The sequence below is a fragment of the Bufo gargarizans genome, chromosome 5, assembly GCF_014858855.1.
Source record: "Bufo gargarizans isolate SCDJY-AF-19 chromosome 5, ASM1485885v1, whole genome shotgun sequence".
NCBI classification, from domain to species: Eukaryota; Metazoa; Chordata; class Amphibia; order Anura; family Bufonidae; genus Bufo; species Bufo gargarizans.
In genome coordinates this window covers 8474266-8489839 of record NC_058084.1, presented here as the reverse complement: position 1 = coordinate 8489839, position 15574 = coordinate 8474266, and positions in this window count along the sequence as shown.

The following is a 15574-nucleotide window of genomic DNA, read 5'->3' as shown; positions in this document are numbered from 1 at the left end:
ATTATGAAATTGCTAAATTGGGAATTGTATTTCAACCCAGAACAAGAAATGTGCTTGAACGGACACTAAATAACTCGCCCAGCTACAGCACTAGGGACAGATTTAGCTGGATATAAATTTGAGGCCTAGTATTTAGGCGCTGGGTGACAGGTATGGGTTTAGTGACAGAATTAGACTTGGAAATACACAGTAGCGGGTGTGTGTGAAGTTATTCTGAATGACCCAATGTGCACCTTGAATATTATATACCCTTTTAGGGATAGATTTCAAATAGCTCTGATATAGCAGAAACCACTAAATTATGAAATTGCTAAATTGGGAATTGTATTTCAACCCAGAACAAGAAATGTGCTTGAACGGACACTAAATAACTCGCCCAGCTACAGCACTAAGGACAGATTTAGCTGGATATAAATTTGAGGCCTAGTATTTAGGCGCTGGGTGACAGGTATGGGTTTAGTGACAGAATTAGACTTAGAAATACACAGTAGCGGGTGTGTGTGAAGTTATTCTGAATGACCCAATGTGCACCTTGAATATTATATACCCTTTTAGGGATAGATTTCAAATAGCTCTGATATAGCAGAAACCACTAAATTATGAAATTGCTAAATTGGGAATTGTATTTCAACCCAGAACAAGAAATGTGCTTGAACGGACACTAAATAACTCGCCCAGCTACAGCACTAAGGACAGATTTAGCGGGATATAAATTTGAGGCCTAGTATTTAGGCGCTGGGTGACCGGTATGGATTTAGTGACAGAATTAGACTGGGATATGGCCAAAAAATAAACAGACTATTGCTGGTTAAATGCACTTGGTGTGACAGCTTCACCCTGATGTAGGCTTTAGCCAAAAAACAACAACACCATTGAGGGTTAAATGCACTTGGTGACAGGCGCAGCTTGCCCCTGATTTAGTATATGGCCAAAAAATGAACAGACTATTGCTGGTTAAATGCACTTGGTGTGACAGCTTCACCCTGATGTAGGCTTTAGCCAAAAAACAACCACACCATTGAGGGTTAAATGCACTTGGTCGCAGCTTGTGCTGGCGCACCACAAGACACAAAATGGCCGCCGATCACCCCAGAAAAATGTGACTGACAAACGGTCTGGGCAGCCTAAAAACAGTGAGCAATTGAGGATCAGCAGCTCAATGATCCACAGCTGCAGATCGATCAGTTAATCAAGTCCTTTGGAGGAGTTAATCTGCCTAATCTCGCCCTACTGTCGCAGCCGCAACCTCTCCCTACGCTAATCAGAGCAGAGTGACGGGCGGCGCTATGTGACTCCAGCTTAAATAGAGGCTGGGTCACATGGTGCTCTGGCCAATCACAGCCATGCCAATAGTAGGCATGGCTGTGATGGCCTCTTGGGGCAAGTAGTATGACGCTTGTTGATTGGCTGCTTTGCAGCCTTTCAAAAAGCGCCAAGAAAGCGTCACAAAAGCGCGAAGAAAGCGACGAACACCGAACCCGAACCCGGACTTTTACGAAAATGTCCGGGTTCGGGTCCGTGTCACGGACACCCCAAAATTCGGTACGAACCCGAACTATACAGTTCGAGTTCGCTCATCCCTAACTGCGAGGAAGCCGGACGGTAGAGAGGCCGACCGCGCCGTCTGCCGGGCGGCCCCTGGAGCGCTCCGGTCGAGGTGAGAGCTGAAGTGTGGAGGGGGGCCGGTGTGCTTAGGACAGGAGGCGCTGGGTGAAGGAGGGCGGGAGGAGGGTGGAAACGGGGGTCGGTGCCGGACCACTCTCCCCTGGAGACCGTGGAGCAGCAATGGCAGCGAGAATGAGGGTGGAAAGTGCCCGTGGCCGGCAGGAGGTGGCGGAAGCAGCCGGTAATGTTGTGAGGAGCGTGGGTGGCGCGAGTACTTGAGGTCGGACGGCCTACAGAATTAGCCGTGATGGCGAGTGGCGCGTGTGGGGTCCAAACATATTTACCTGGCCGGAGCAGCGATCGTACAGGACTGGCGAAACCAAAGTGGGAAGCATGAGATGACCCCAGCGTCGGATGACCGTGGGAGGGGGGCTTATAAAGCCTATGCCCCTCCCACAATCACAGGCTGCAACAGCCTTGATAAATATCATAGCCCTGTCTGTCTAGGAGGTTTATTACTGCCAGGATGTTGCCTGGCAGGAAGCTTATCTGGGTACACAACATCTCTCTGACCACACACCATCTGTCAGGTAGATCTTCTTTTGCGTCTTTATGTCTAAACCTAACAACCTTCCTTCTCTTAAAGGCCTGGCCTGTGTATCTGGTGTTGGACGGAAATGATAGCGAACCCTGACTTCAAGCATTCCTGGATGTCTGACCAGTACTGATGTCCTGCAGGGGGCGATGTGTGGCCTGCTGACCTCCCTTACTATGGGCCTCTGCTGCCTGTTGTGTAACTAAAGGGGGGAACTCCTCAGCCTGAGACGGCACTGCCCACTCCCCACCATCAGTACCAAGGTTCTCTATGTTGCCAGCTGCCATAGATGACTCCTCAGCTGGGACATTATCACTCACAGAGACATCAGCAACATCAGACATATCAGCAGAATTACAGTCCTCAGTATTAAACCCCTGTACATCACTGTCCTGAGGGTCCTGCTCATATACACCCTGAGGTGCTGTTACAGTGTTACCTGCAGGTGTCAGTCCACAGTCCTCCTGCAGTGCACTGCCTCCTGGGACTAGAGATGAGCGAACTTCTGTTTTAAAGGGAACCTGTCACCCAAAAATCGTCTATCAAGCTGTTTACAGTACCTTATAGTGCTGTGTCCTCGTTTCTTGATGCACTTTTTGTTAGTTTTGCAGCATGTCTGCTCATTCAGAAATCGTAGTTATATTCAGCTGCTGCCCCGTGCTTCAAGTCAGGCTTGAAGTCACGGGGGCAGCGGCCTCGGCGTCTTCCATGGCCCTCTCCCCGCCCCCTGCCTCTGTGACTGACACCCGAACATCCGAATCCGGGACCGCGCTCAACGGCCGCATGCGCAGTAAAGGGCGGCAGGAGCGCGGTCCCGGCTGCCGCGCGTACTACGCGCCGTCTTACTTTCGCCGCACTGCGCATGCGCCCGACATGCTGAATGCGCCCGACATGCGCGTTTGATTCAGCATGTCGGGCGCATGCGCAGTGCGGCGAAAGTAAGACGGCGCGTAGTACGCGCGGCAGCCGGGACCGCGCTCCTGCCGCCCTTTACTGCGCATGCGGCCGTTGAGCGCGGTCCCGGATTCGGATGTTCGGGTGTCAGTCACAGAGGCAGGGGGCGGGGAGAGGGCCATGGAAGACGCCGAGGCCGCTGCCCCCGTGACTTCAAGCCTGACTTGAAGCACGGGGCAGCAGCTGAATATAACTACGATTTCTGAATGAGCAGACATGCGGCAAAACGAACAAAAAGTGCATCAAGAAACGAGGACACAGCACTATAAGGTACTGTAAACAGCTTGATAGACGATTTTTGGGTGACAGGTTCCCTTTAAGTTCGGCGTCTAAAGTTCGGCTTCTGGTTAGCGGAGAATCCCGATCTGGATCCGGATATGGATTCCGACTTCCGTTGTGGTCTGTGGTAGCGGAATCAATAATGGCCGATTATTGATTCCGCTACCACGGACCACAACGGAAGTCGGAATCCATATCCGGATCCAGATCGGGATTCTCCGCTAACCGGAAGCCGAACTTTAGACGCCGAACTTAAAACAGAAGTTCGCTCATCTCTACCTGGGACTTGTGGTGTCTGTACTGCCACTTCACTGCTGTCATCAGGTAAGAGTCCACAGTTTACATTTTGTGCAGTACTTACTGCTAGGACTTGTAGTACCTCACCGAGGGGCTGATGCAGGACTTGGCTGTTGTTGCTCAGATGTTCTTTTCTTTTACAACTCTCTCTCCTCAAAACAAAGAGTTTCTGGATGTAATATAGGTCTTACGTGGGACTGCAGGGTTTCAGACCTAGATGTTGATGTAGTCTCAGAGCTCTTGTCATTCTCAAACCTCCGCTGGTTCCTGTATGTCTCTCCCACTGGTCCCATTTTCTCCAAGACAGAGTCAATCTCCTGCACATTGTCAGCAAGTTCCTTGGCCAGTGAGTCCAGCTTCTTGTCCAGTAAGACCTGCTGCCCTGGGTTTGGAGCCTTCAGTTTGTATGTGCATTTTAAGTTTCTTTAGTGTCTCCATTCTTCTCACCAGTATTGGGATCTGATCAGCCAGGTGGTGCTCAGGTGATTGCTTTGGAGCCCTCTGATTGCTGTTGGAGAGTTTTGCGGGCTGTTTGCTTACAGTACAGGTTCCTGTAGGTACATTTTCTCCATTCTTTCCTGGCACAAGACTCTGCATTTTTGGCGCAGAACCTTGCGCTCCCTGGAGTTTTGCGGCTGCTGTCACTGCTCTTGGGTCACAATCTCCTGATGGGAGACTCGATCCTGGATGTGTATGGTATTGCAATTTATGCGATTCTCATCTTCTTTATGTGGTGGCAAATCAGTTAGAAGTATAATTATGTACGTATCATACTGCTTTCATAATGAGACCAGACACACCAGTTGGTTTCATTGAAGCATCTTCTCATCATCCTGAGCCAGAACAAGAGACCTTTATTCAAGTTACATTGACTTAAATAGCAGACATGACATCACAAATGGGGTGTTCCTTAAGAAGAGACTATTGGCTCCTTAACCTGATAGGAGTGGTTCAGCAACTTCAACTCTGAGTTCATAGGTAGATTTGAAAACGGCAACCTAATCCTCCCTTCCCCCTCCCCAATTGACAATAAGACAAAGGAATGCACACATGGCTCATACATCTAGTTTGCTGCCATCTAGTGGACCAAAAATGTTTAGTATAGAATTTTCACATTACATAGAGAGAGAAATAAAATCTCTCACATGTAGCAGAAACGGCACTGGTGGCACCTTGAGGTCTTCCTCCATTGCTGCCTTTGATTTCCTCCACAGCAGGCATGCCCCCAGAAATTCTGAGCTCAGATTCTATCACCACACACTGCTGAAGAATCTCCTGGATGGTTTGCTTTTCCAGAGATGTCCTCCTCTGCCTTCCTGGGGTGGAGGTAGATTGTCCACCTGAGTCCGGTAATGGAGATTGTCTTATTTCCTGCACACTCTGCATGGTTCTTCCTTCTGGACTCTCCAACAGTTTAGTCTTGCATAGAGGTGACCCTTCATTCACATTGGCATGTGGTTTCACCAGGCACTTACTTCTTGTTTCTTCTGGTCTTACACTGTAACGGGTACTGCTGACATACTTCCCATACATAGAAACTTTGGGTTTTACATCCCCTGACTGAGTTGTCTGGGAATTGTTTCCCAGACTTGGCCTAGAAGCCTGGGCCTTTGTCACGACAGTGACTGATCCAGACAGGTCTGGGAGGAGAAGGTCGCAGCGACTTGCTACTCGCGATAGCTTGTGAGTTTGCTCCGTGGTTCAGGGTATGTCATCCGGGTTTTGCCTTGTGAACCTTTTTGTCCTGACTGGGAGTTTGTAGGCATCCTTCTCAGGTGAGTCCTGTCTGCCACTCCCAGCTACTATATTAGTTTCAGTTTCACTTGCAGTCATTGCCAGATATAGTCCTTACTTCCAGTGCTATTCTGACCTTTGAAGGAGATCGTTTGACGGTATCGCTGTGGAGCTCTTTCGTGGACTGTCGTTATTGGGATCACCTTCTCTGCTCGTGACTGGATAAGTCTATCTCTGTTATAGATTGTTTGTTGCTGTCTTCCCCTGTTGTTCTCCTAGACATGAGTGATGGTGACTAGTGCTCCCATCTGCCTTTCCCCAGTCTAGTCTTGCTAGGGTGACTGAGGGTTTAGGCATACTGCTCGCCGCACGGGTTCACACCCCGTCTAGGGTATCAGGGCAGACAGGTGCCAGCTTAGGGTTAGTCAGGGGTGGCCGTTCTATCTCCCATCCATAGATAAGGGTCCCCCTTCACCCCCGTCTGGTACGAAACGACTGCTGCTGGGATAGCGGTCGTGACAGCCTTGCTTGGGGAGCTTCCCCTCCCCGGGCTTTCTCCAGACATCTAAAGACTTAGGAGAGCTACATCTTAGCAAGGAAGCAGTGTTATAGTAGTTATATTCCTGTACATAGGATCAGTATTATAGTAATTATATTCTTGTACATAGGAGCAGTTTTATAGTAGTTATATTATTGTAAATAGGAGCAGTATTATAGTAGTTATATTCTTGTACATAGGAGCAGTATTATAGTAGTTATATTCTTGTATATAGGAGCAGTATTATAGTAGTTATATTCTTGTACATAGGAGGCAGTATAATAGTAGTTATATTCTTGTACATAGCAGGCAGTATTATAGTAGTTATATTCTTGTACATAGGAGACAGTATTATAGTAGTTATATTCTTGTACATAGGAGACAGTATTATTGTAGTTATATTCTTGTACATAGGAGCAGTATTATAGTAGTTATATTCTTTTATATAGGAGCAGTATTATAGTAGTTATATTCTTGTACATAGGAGCAGTATTATAGTAGTTATATTCTTGTACATAGGAACAGTATTATAGTAGTTATATTCTTGTACATAGGAGGCAGTATTATAGTAGTTATATTCTTGTACATAGGAGGCAGTATTAGAGTAGTTATATTCTTGTACATAGGAGCAGTATCATCATTGTCATATTCCTGTAAATAGAAGCAGTATTATAGCAGTTATATACTTGTACATAGGAGGCAGTATTCTAATAGTTTTGCTTCTGGTACATAAGAGGCAGCAGTAATTTTTCTTTTTGTACTGTACATAGGAGGCCGTATTATAGTATTTATATTCTAGAACATAGGAGACAGTATTATAGTAGTTATATTCTTGTACATAGAAGGCAGTATTACAGTAGTTATATTGTTGTGCATATGAGCAGTATTATGGTAGTTATACTCTTGTACATAGGAGGCAGTATTATAGTTGTCATATTCTTGTACATAGTAGCAGTATTATAGTAGTTATATTTTTGTACATAGGAGACTTTATAATAGTAGTTATATTCTTGTACATAGAGGCAGTATTATAGTAGTTATATTCTTGTACATAGGAGCAGTATTATAGTAGTTATATTCTTGAACATAGAGGCAGTATTATAGTAGTTATATTCTTGTACATTGGAGGCAGTTTATGTAGTAGTTATTTTCTTGTACATAGGAGGCAGTATCCCCCATTACATCCGATATATCAAGGCAAAGTCTAGAAAAGATATTAACATATCTCTATACATATCCATGGGTTATGTGAAATTATATCTTCCAATAGCTGATGTAATAGGTGTTATATGCTTTAACCACCTCCCCTAGCTTAAACCCCCTTAATGACCATACCACTTTTTACAATTCTGCACTACACTACTTTCACGGTTTATTGCTCGGTCATACAATTTACCACCCAAATGAATTTTACCTCCTTTTTTCTCACTAATAGAGCTTTCATTTGGTGGTATTTCATTGCTGCTGACATTTTTACTTTTTTTCATATTAATCGAAATTGACCAAAATGTTTGCAAAAAAACGTCATTTTTCACTTTCGGTTGTAAAATTTTTCAATTAAAATTACATTTCTATATAAATTCTTCTCTAACTTTGATGTTCTACATGTCTTTGATAAAAAAAATGCAATAAGTGTATATTTATTGGTTTGGATAAAGTTATAGCGTTTACAAACTATGGTGCAAAAATGCGAATTTCCGCATTTTGAAGCAGCTCTGACTTTCTGAGCACCTGTCATGTTTCCTGAGATTCTACAATGCCCAGACAGTAGAAAAACCCCACAAATGACTCCATTTCGGAAAGTAGAGACCCTAAGGTATTCGCTGATGGGTATAGTGAGTTCATGGAAGTTTTTATTTTTTGTCACAAGTTAGCGGAATATGATTATTTTTTTTTTTTTTTTTTTACAAAGTCTCATATTCCACTAACATGGCGAGTTCCTAGAATATTTTTTTTTTGGCACAAGTTAGGGGAAAATGATTATTTTTAATTTTTTTTCTCTTACAAAATCATTTTCCGCTAACTTGCGCCAAAAAAAAGAATATTCTAGGAACTCGCCATGCCCCTCATGGAATACCTTGGGGTGTCTTCTTTCCAAAATGGGGTCACTTGTGGGGTATTTATACTGCCCTGGCATTTTCGGGGCCCTAAAGCCTGAGATGTAGTTTGGAATCCAAATTCGTAAAAATGCCCTGTGAAATCCTGAAAGTACTCATTGGAAATTGGGCCCCTTTATGCATCTTGGCTGCAAAAAAGTGTCATACATGTGGTATCGCCGTACTCGGAAGAAGTAGGGCAATGTGTTTTGGGGTGTATTTTTACATATACCCATGCTGGGTGAGAGAAATATCTCTCTAAAATACAACTTTTCCCATTTTTTTATACAAAGTTGTCATTTGACAGAGATATTTCTCTCACCCAGCATGGGTATATGTAAAAATACACCCCAAAACACATTGCCCTACTTCTCCCCAGTACGGCGATACCACATGTGTGACACTTTTTTGCAGCCAAGATGCGCAAAGAGGCCCAAATTCCAATGAGTACCTTTTAGGAGGGCATTTTTAGGCATGTGGATTCCAGACTTCTTCTCACGCTTTAGGGCCCCTAAAATGCCAGGGCAGTATAAATACCCCACAAGTGACCCCATTTTGGAAAGAAGACACCCCAAGGTATTCCGTGAGGGGCATGGCGAGTTCCTAGAATATATTTTTTTTTTGGGCACAAGTTAGCGGAAAATGATTTTGTAAGAGAAAAAAAAAATAATAATAATTTTCCCCCAACTTGTGCGAAAAAAAAAAAATATTCTAGGAACTCACCATGCCCCTCACGGAATACCTTGGGGTGTCTTCTTTCCAAAATGGGGTCACTTGTGGGGTATTTAAACTGCCCTGGCATTTTAGGGGCCCTAAAGCGTGAGAAGAAGTCTGGAATATAAATGTCTAAAAATGTTTACGCATTTAGATTCCGTGAGGGGTATGGTGAGTTCATGTGAGATTTTATTTTTTGTCACATGTTAATGGAATATGAGACTTTGTAAGAAAAAAAAAAGAAAAAATTTCCGCTAACTTGTGCCATAAAAAAAATTCTTCTATGAACTCACCATGCCCCTCAAAAGTGATCTTTTTATAGCGCTGCAGCGATTTTACAGTGTTTTTGCAGTGATCAGAAAAAAAAATTCTGTCGGACTGAATGCAAGTGTGCGCACAAGATCAGGCCTAATCGGGCGAACATTGCGTTTTTTGTAGAGCCTATAGAACATGTCCTATTCTTGTCCGCAATTGCGGACAAGAAAAGGCATTTTCTATATAGTTCTGGCAATGTGCAGATCCGCAAAATGCAGAAAGCACATTGCCGGTGTCCGTGTTTTGCAGATCCGCGGTGTTCGTGTTTTGTGGATCCGCGGATCCGCAAAACACATACGGACGTCTGAATGGAGCCCTACAGGGGGGTGATTAATGACAGGGGGGTGATCAGGGAGTCTATATGGGGTGATCACCCCCTGTCATTGATCACCCCCCTGTAAGGCTCCATTCAGATGTCCGTATGTGTTTTGCGGATCCGTGGATCCGCAAAACACATACGGACGTCTGACTGTAGCTTTACAGAGGGGGGGTGATCAATGACAGGGGGGTGATCAGGGAGTCTATATGGGGTGATCAGGGGTTAATAAGGGGTTAATAAGTGACAGGGGGTGGGGTGTAGTGTAGTGGTGTTTGGTGCTACTTACAGAGATGCCTGTGTCCTCTGGTGGTCAATCCAAGCAAAAGGGACCACCAGAGGACCAGATAGTAGGTATATCAGACGCTGTTAATAAAACAGCGTCTGATATACCTTTCAAGGGTTAAAAAAATCGCATCTACAGCCTGCCAGCGAATGATCGCTACTGGCAGGCTGTAGATGCACTTGTTTACCTGCCGTTTCCTGTGAACGCGCGCTCCTGTGTGTGCGCGTTCACAGGAAATCTCGTGTCTCGCGAGATGACGCGCCCGCGCGTCGAAGAGGAATAAACCGGCCGCCTCCGGACCGCAATCCTGCGTTAGGCGGTCTGGAGGCCGTTAAAGAGGTTTTCCGATATTTTAATACTGATGACCTGTTCTTTGGATTAGTCATCAGTATCTGATCAGTGGGGGTCTGACACCAGGGACCTGTGATGATCAGCTCTTTGAGAAAGCACTAACGATCCTGTGACCACTGCAGCCTTCTCTCTGCTTTTCCTAGGTCGTGTGCCGACATGCTCATGTGTAACATGGCCTAGGAGCCACTCATATGAGCATGATACCAAACATAGCCACTATACAATGTATGACGCTGTGCTTGGTGTGCTTCTAGTAGGCAGCGTTGCTTATAGTGCATTGGTGCCTTATAAAAACATCTTATCAGTGGGGGTCATGGAGGTCGTGCCCCCACCAATCATACTGGCGTCCTATCCAGACAATAGATCATCAGTATAAAAATATTGGAAAACCCTTTTAATTCCTATAACTCTCTATTAACCCAGACCATTGTGTTAGCTTTTCCTGATGACTACAGAGATTGTTAGATAATTAAGAAAATGTAGCCCTTCAGAAGGTGGCATAAAGTCTTCAATACTTTATTCAAAAGACATCAGCACGGATACAATGTTGCATAACTTGCTTACACGTTTCAATCAGACATGATATTAATCATAGCATTTACTATGATAATGTCTGATCGAAACATGTCAACAAGTTGAATAAATCCATGCAAGATTGTACCTGTGTTGATTACTTTGGAATAAAGTATTGAAGATGTTAGACCACCTTCTAGATCACTGGATTTTCTTGATTATCTTCCAGCTTCTCTGTGCACTTCGTAAATCTTATACACTGGCGAATCAAAGGGTAAAAATGTTTTGCACTTTTGACTTTCAGGCTCCATATCTCACCATCCACTACAGCTTCGAACATGAGACTACCATCATTTTATAGACAATCATCTTGGCTATCTCTTATACTAATTGGACTTGCAGCTATTTAGAATATGATTAGTTATGTCGATTTGTGTTATGTTAACTGCATTGTTACTGTTTTGCTTCAAAAATTTTAAATGTTTATTTAATTGTTAGTATTTTGTAAAATTACCTTTGGCTTTCAAAACTGCCTGAATCATTCTGGTCGTGCTCTCCTTCAGATTCAAGGATGTTCCCAGGTCACTTCTACACGTTACCAATGTTGGTGCACACTGGTCGACTGACTTGGGTATGAATATAGCTTTTTTCATACCCAAGTGGTGGATTGGGTTGAGGTCTGGGGACTGTGGGGGGCAATCCAGCACCTCTGCTTCATTGTCATTGAATCATTTCTTCACCAATCTCAACCTATGCTTCGGGTCGTTGTCCTGCTGGAACACAGTGTCGTCCTTTTCGGATTTTTCCAGCTGTCATGGCACTCATATGATGCAGTTTGGCAATTTCCTTGGCCGAGATACCGCTATCGATGAGCTGGATGATACCGTTTCTCTTTTCTTGGGAAATCTTCTGCATTCGAACCAGTGACCTTTTGCTTGGGAATTAACCTCATAACACACTGAGCTATTAGGTAATATGAGAACAGGTTGCAATTTGTAGTAAACAAGAAGAAAAAGATTGTTCCACCACCAGGCGCAAAACAGTAACAATGCAGTTACACAAGAAGAATCTGCAGAACTAATCATATGCTAAATAGTGTAGCAATGTGAACATTGAAGTGTTTTCCCCAGGCTCCGGTCCGGGACTTAGGGCATGCTCATGTCCAGGGATCCTATTTAATCCTGCTACTTGTTCTTGGGTGTGTCTCACTCTGGAGAGTGTGCAGACAGAGGCCTGGTGAGGCTCTGTCAGTGTGGTCTCAGATAAGCCAGGCTGAGGGGCCACGAGGCTATGCAATAGCCTGGACTTTGGGGGACTTGCACACAGAAGGCTGGAGTGGCTCTGTGTGGTCTGAGCCAGAAGGGCTGAGAGACCACGATTCCCCAAGAGACACTGGTGTGGGAGCAGCCTGGAGGCTGCTGAAGGTTGGGCTGGGAAAGCCGCATCTCATCACGGGTGTGAACTGTGCTACGCTTTAGGTGAGTCAGGGAAACCTATGTGTTTAGTTAGGGCCCAGACGGGCAAGGTATTTTATTTTGGCTTTGTGTGTTTTTGCATTATGCCGTGTGCCACAATAAAGCACAGTTTGGCCCCTAAATCCTGGTTTCTGTGAAGAAGTGTGTGTTTGCAACCCCTGGAAAAGAGCTAATCCCCTACAATAGTTACAAGTAGAGTTGAGCGAACACCTGGATATTCGGGTTCGAGAAGTTCGGCCGAACTTCCCGGAAATGATCGGGTTCGGGATCCGAACCCGATCCGAACTTCGTCCCGAACCCGAACCCCATTGAAGTCAATGGGGACCCGAACTTTTCGGCACTAAAAAGGCTGTAAAACAGCCCAGGAAAGGGCTAGAGGGCTGCAAAAGGCAGCAACATGTAGGTAAATCCCCTGCAAACAAATGTGGATAGGGAAATGAATTAAAATAAAAATTAAATAAATAAAAATTAACCAAAATCAATTGGAGAGAGGTCCCATAGCAGAGAATCTGGCTTCACGTCACCCACCACTGTAACAGTCCATTCTCAGATATTTAGGCCCCGGCACCCAGGCAGAGGAGAGAGGTCCCGTAACAGAGAATCTGTCTTCATGTCAGCAGAGAATTAGTCTGCATGTCATAGCAGAGAATGAGGCTTCACGTCAGCCACCACTGCAACAGTCCATTGGCATATATTTAGGCCCAGCACACACACAGGCAGAGGAGAGAGGTCCCGTAACAGACAATCTGGCTTCATGTCAGCAGAGAATTAGTCTGCATGTCATAGCAGAGAATGAGGCTTCACGTCAGCCACCACTGCAACAGTCCATTGGCATATATTTAGGCCCAGCACACAGGCAGAGGAGAGAGGTCCCGTAACAGACAATCTGGCTTCATGTCAGCAGAGAATCAGTCTGCATGTCATAGCAGAGAATCAGGCTTCACGTCACCCACCACTGCAACAGTCCATTGTCATAAATTTAGGCCCAGCACCCAGGCAGAGGAGAGAGGTCCCGTAACAGACAATCTGGCTTCATGTCAGCAGAGAATCAGTCTGCATGTCATAGCAGAGAATCAGGCTTCACGTCACCCAACATTGGAACAGTCCATTGGCATATATTTAGGCCCCGGCACCCAGACAGAGGAGAGGTTCATTCAACTTTGGGTAGCCTCGCAATATAATGGTAAAATGAAAATAAAAATAGGATTGAATGAGGAAGTGCCCTGGAGTCCAATAATATATGGTTAAGGGGAGGTAGTTAATGTCTAATCTGGACAAGGGACGGACAGATCCTGTGGGATCCATGCCTGGTTCATTTTTATGAACGTCAGCTTGTCCACATTGGCTGTAGACAGGCGGCTGCGTTTGTCTGTAATGACGCCCCCTGCCGTGCTGAATACACGTTCAGACAAAACGCTGGCCGCCGGGCAGGCCAGCACCTCCAAGGCATAAAAGGCTAGCTCTGGCCACGTGGACAATTTAGAGACCCAGAAGTTGAATAGGGCCGAACCATCAGTCAGTACGTGGAGGGGTGTGCACATGTACTGTTCCACCATGTTAGTGAAATGTTGCCTCCTGCTAACACGTTGCGTATCAGGTGGTGGTGCAGTTAGCTGTGGCGTGTTGACAAAAGTTTTCCACATCTCTGCCATGCTAACCCTGCCCTCAAAGGAGCTGGCATTGACACAGCTGCCTTGGCGACCTCTTGCTCCTCCTCTGCCTTGGCCTTGGGCTTCCACTTGTTCCCCTGTGACATTTGGGAATGCTCTCAGTAGCGCGTCTACCAACGTGCGCTTGTACTCGCGCATCTTCCTATCACGCTCCAGTGCAGGAAGTAAGGTGGGCACATTGTCTTTGTAGCGTGGATCCAGCAGCGTGGCAACCCAGTAGTCCGCACAGGTTAAAATGTGGGCAACTCTGCTGTCGTTGCGCAGGCACTGCAGCATGTAGTCGCTCATGTGTGCCAGGCTGCCCAGGGGTAAGGACAAGCTGTCCTCTGTGGGAGGCGTATCGTCATCGTCCTGCCTTTCCCCCCAGCCACGCACCAGTGATGGACCCGAGCTGCGTTGGGTGCCACCCCGCTGTGACCATGCTTCATCCTCATCCTCCTCCACCTCCTCCTCATCCTCGTCCTCCTCGTCCTCCAGTAGTGGGCCCTGTCTGGCCACATTTGTACCTGGCCTCTGCTGTTGCCAAAAACCTCCCTCTGAGTCACTTCGAAGAGACTGGCCTGAAAGTGCTAAAAATGACCCCTCTTCCTCCTCCTCCTCCTCCTCCTCCTCCTGGGCCACCTCCTCTTGCATCATCGCCCTAAGTGTTTTCTCAAGGAGACATAGAAGTGGTATTGTAACGCTGATAACGGCGTCATCGCCACTGGCCATGTTGGTGGAGTACTCGAAACAGCGCAACAGGGCACACAGGTCTCGCATGGAGGCCCAGTCATTGGTGGTGAAGTGGTGCTGTTCTGTAGTGCGACTGACCCGTGCGTGCTGCAGCTGAAACTCCACTATGGCCTGCTGCTGCTCGCACAGTCTGTCCAGCATGTGCAAGGTGGAGTTCCACCTGGTGGGCACGTCGCATATGAGGCGGTGAGCGGGAAGGCCGAAGTTACGCTGTAGCGCAGACAGGCGAGCAGCAGCAGGATGTAAACGCCGGAAGCGCGAACAGACGGCCCGCACTTTATGCAGCAGCTCTGACATGTCGGGGTAGTTGTGAATGAACTTCTGCACCACCAAATTCAGCACATGCGCCAAGCAAGGGATGTGCGTCAAATTGGCTAGTCCCAGAGCTGCAACGAGATTTCGCCCATTATCACACACCACCAGGCCGGGCTTGAGGCTCACCGGCAGCAACCACTCGTCGGTCTGTTGTTCTATACCCCGCCACAACTCCTGTGCGGTGTGGGGCCTGTCCCCCAAACATATGAGTTTCAGAATGGCCTGCTGACGTTTACCCCGGGCTGTGCTGAAGTTGGTGGTGAAGGTGTGTGGCTGACTGGATGAGCAGGTGGAAGAAGAGGAGGAGGAAGCCGAGAAGGAGGAGGTGGCAACAGGAGGCAAAGAATGTTGCCCTGCGATCCTTGGCGGCGGAAGGACGTGCGCCAAACAGCTCTCCGCCTGGGGCCCAGCTGCCACTACATTTACCCAGTGTGCAGTTAGGGATATATAGCTTACCTGGCCGTGCTTACTGGTCCACGTATCTGTGGTTAGGTGGACCTTGCCACAGATGGCGTTGCGCAGTGCACACTTGATTTTATCGGATACTTGGTTGTGCAGGGAAGGCACGGCTCTCTTGGAGAAGTAGTGGCGGCTGGGAACAACATACTGTGGGACAGCAAGCGACATGAGCTGTTTGAAGCTGTCTGTGTCCACCAGCCTAAATGACAGCATTTCATAGGCCAGTAGTTTAGAAATGCTGGCATTCAGGGCCAGGGATCGAGGGTGGCTAGGTGGGAATTTACGCTTTCTCTCAAATGTTTGTGAGATGGAGAGCTGAACGCTGGCGTG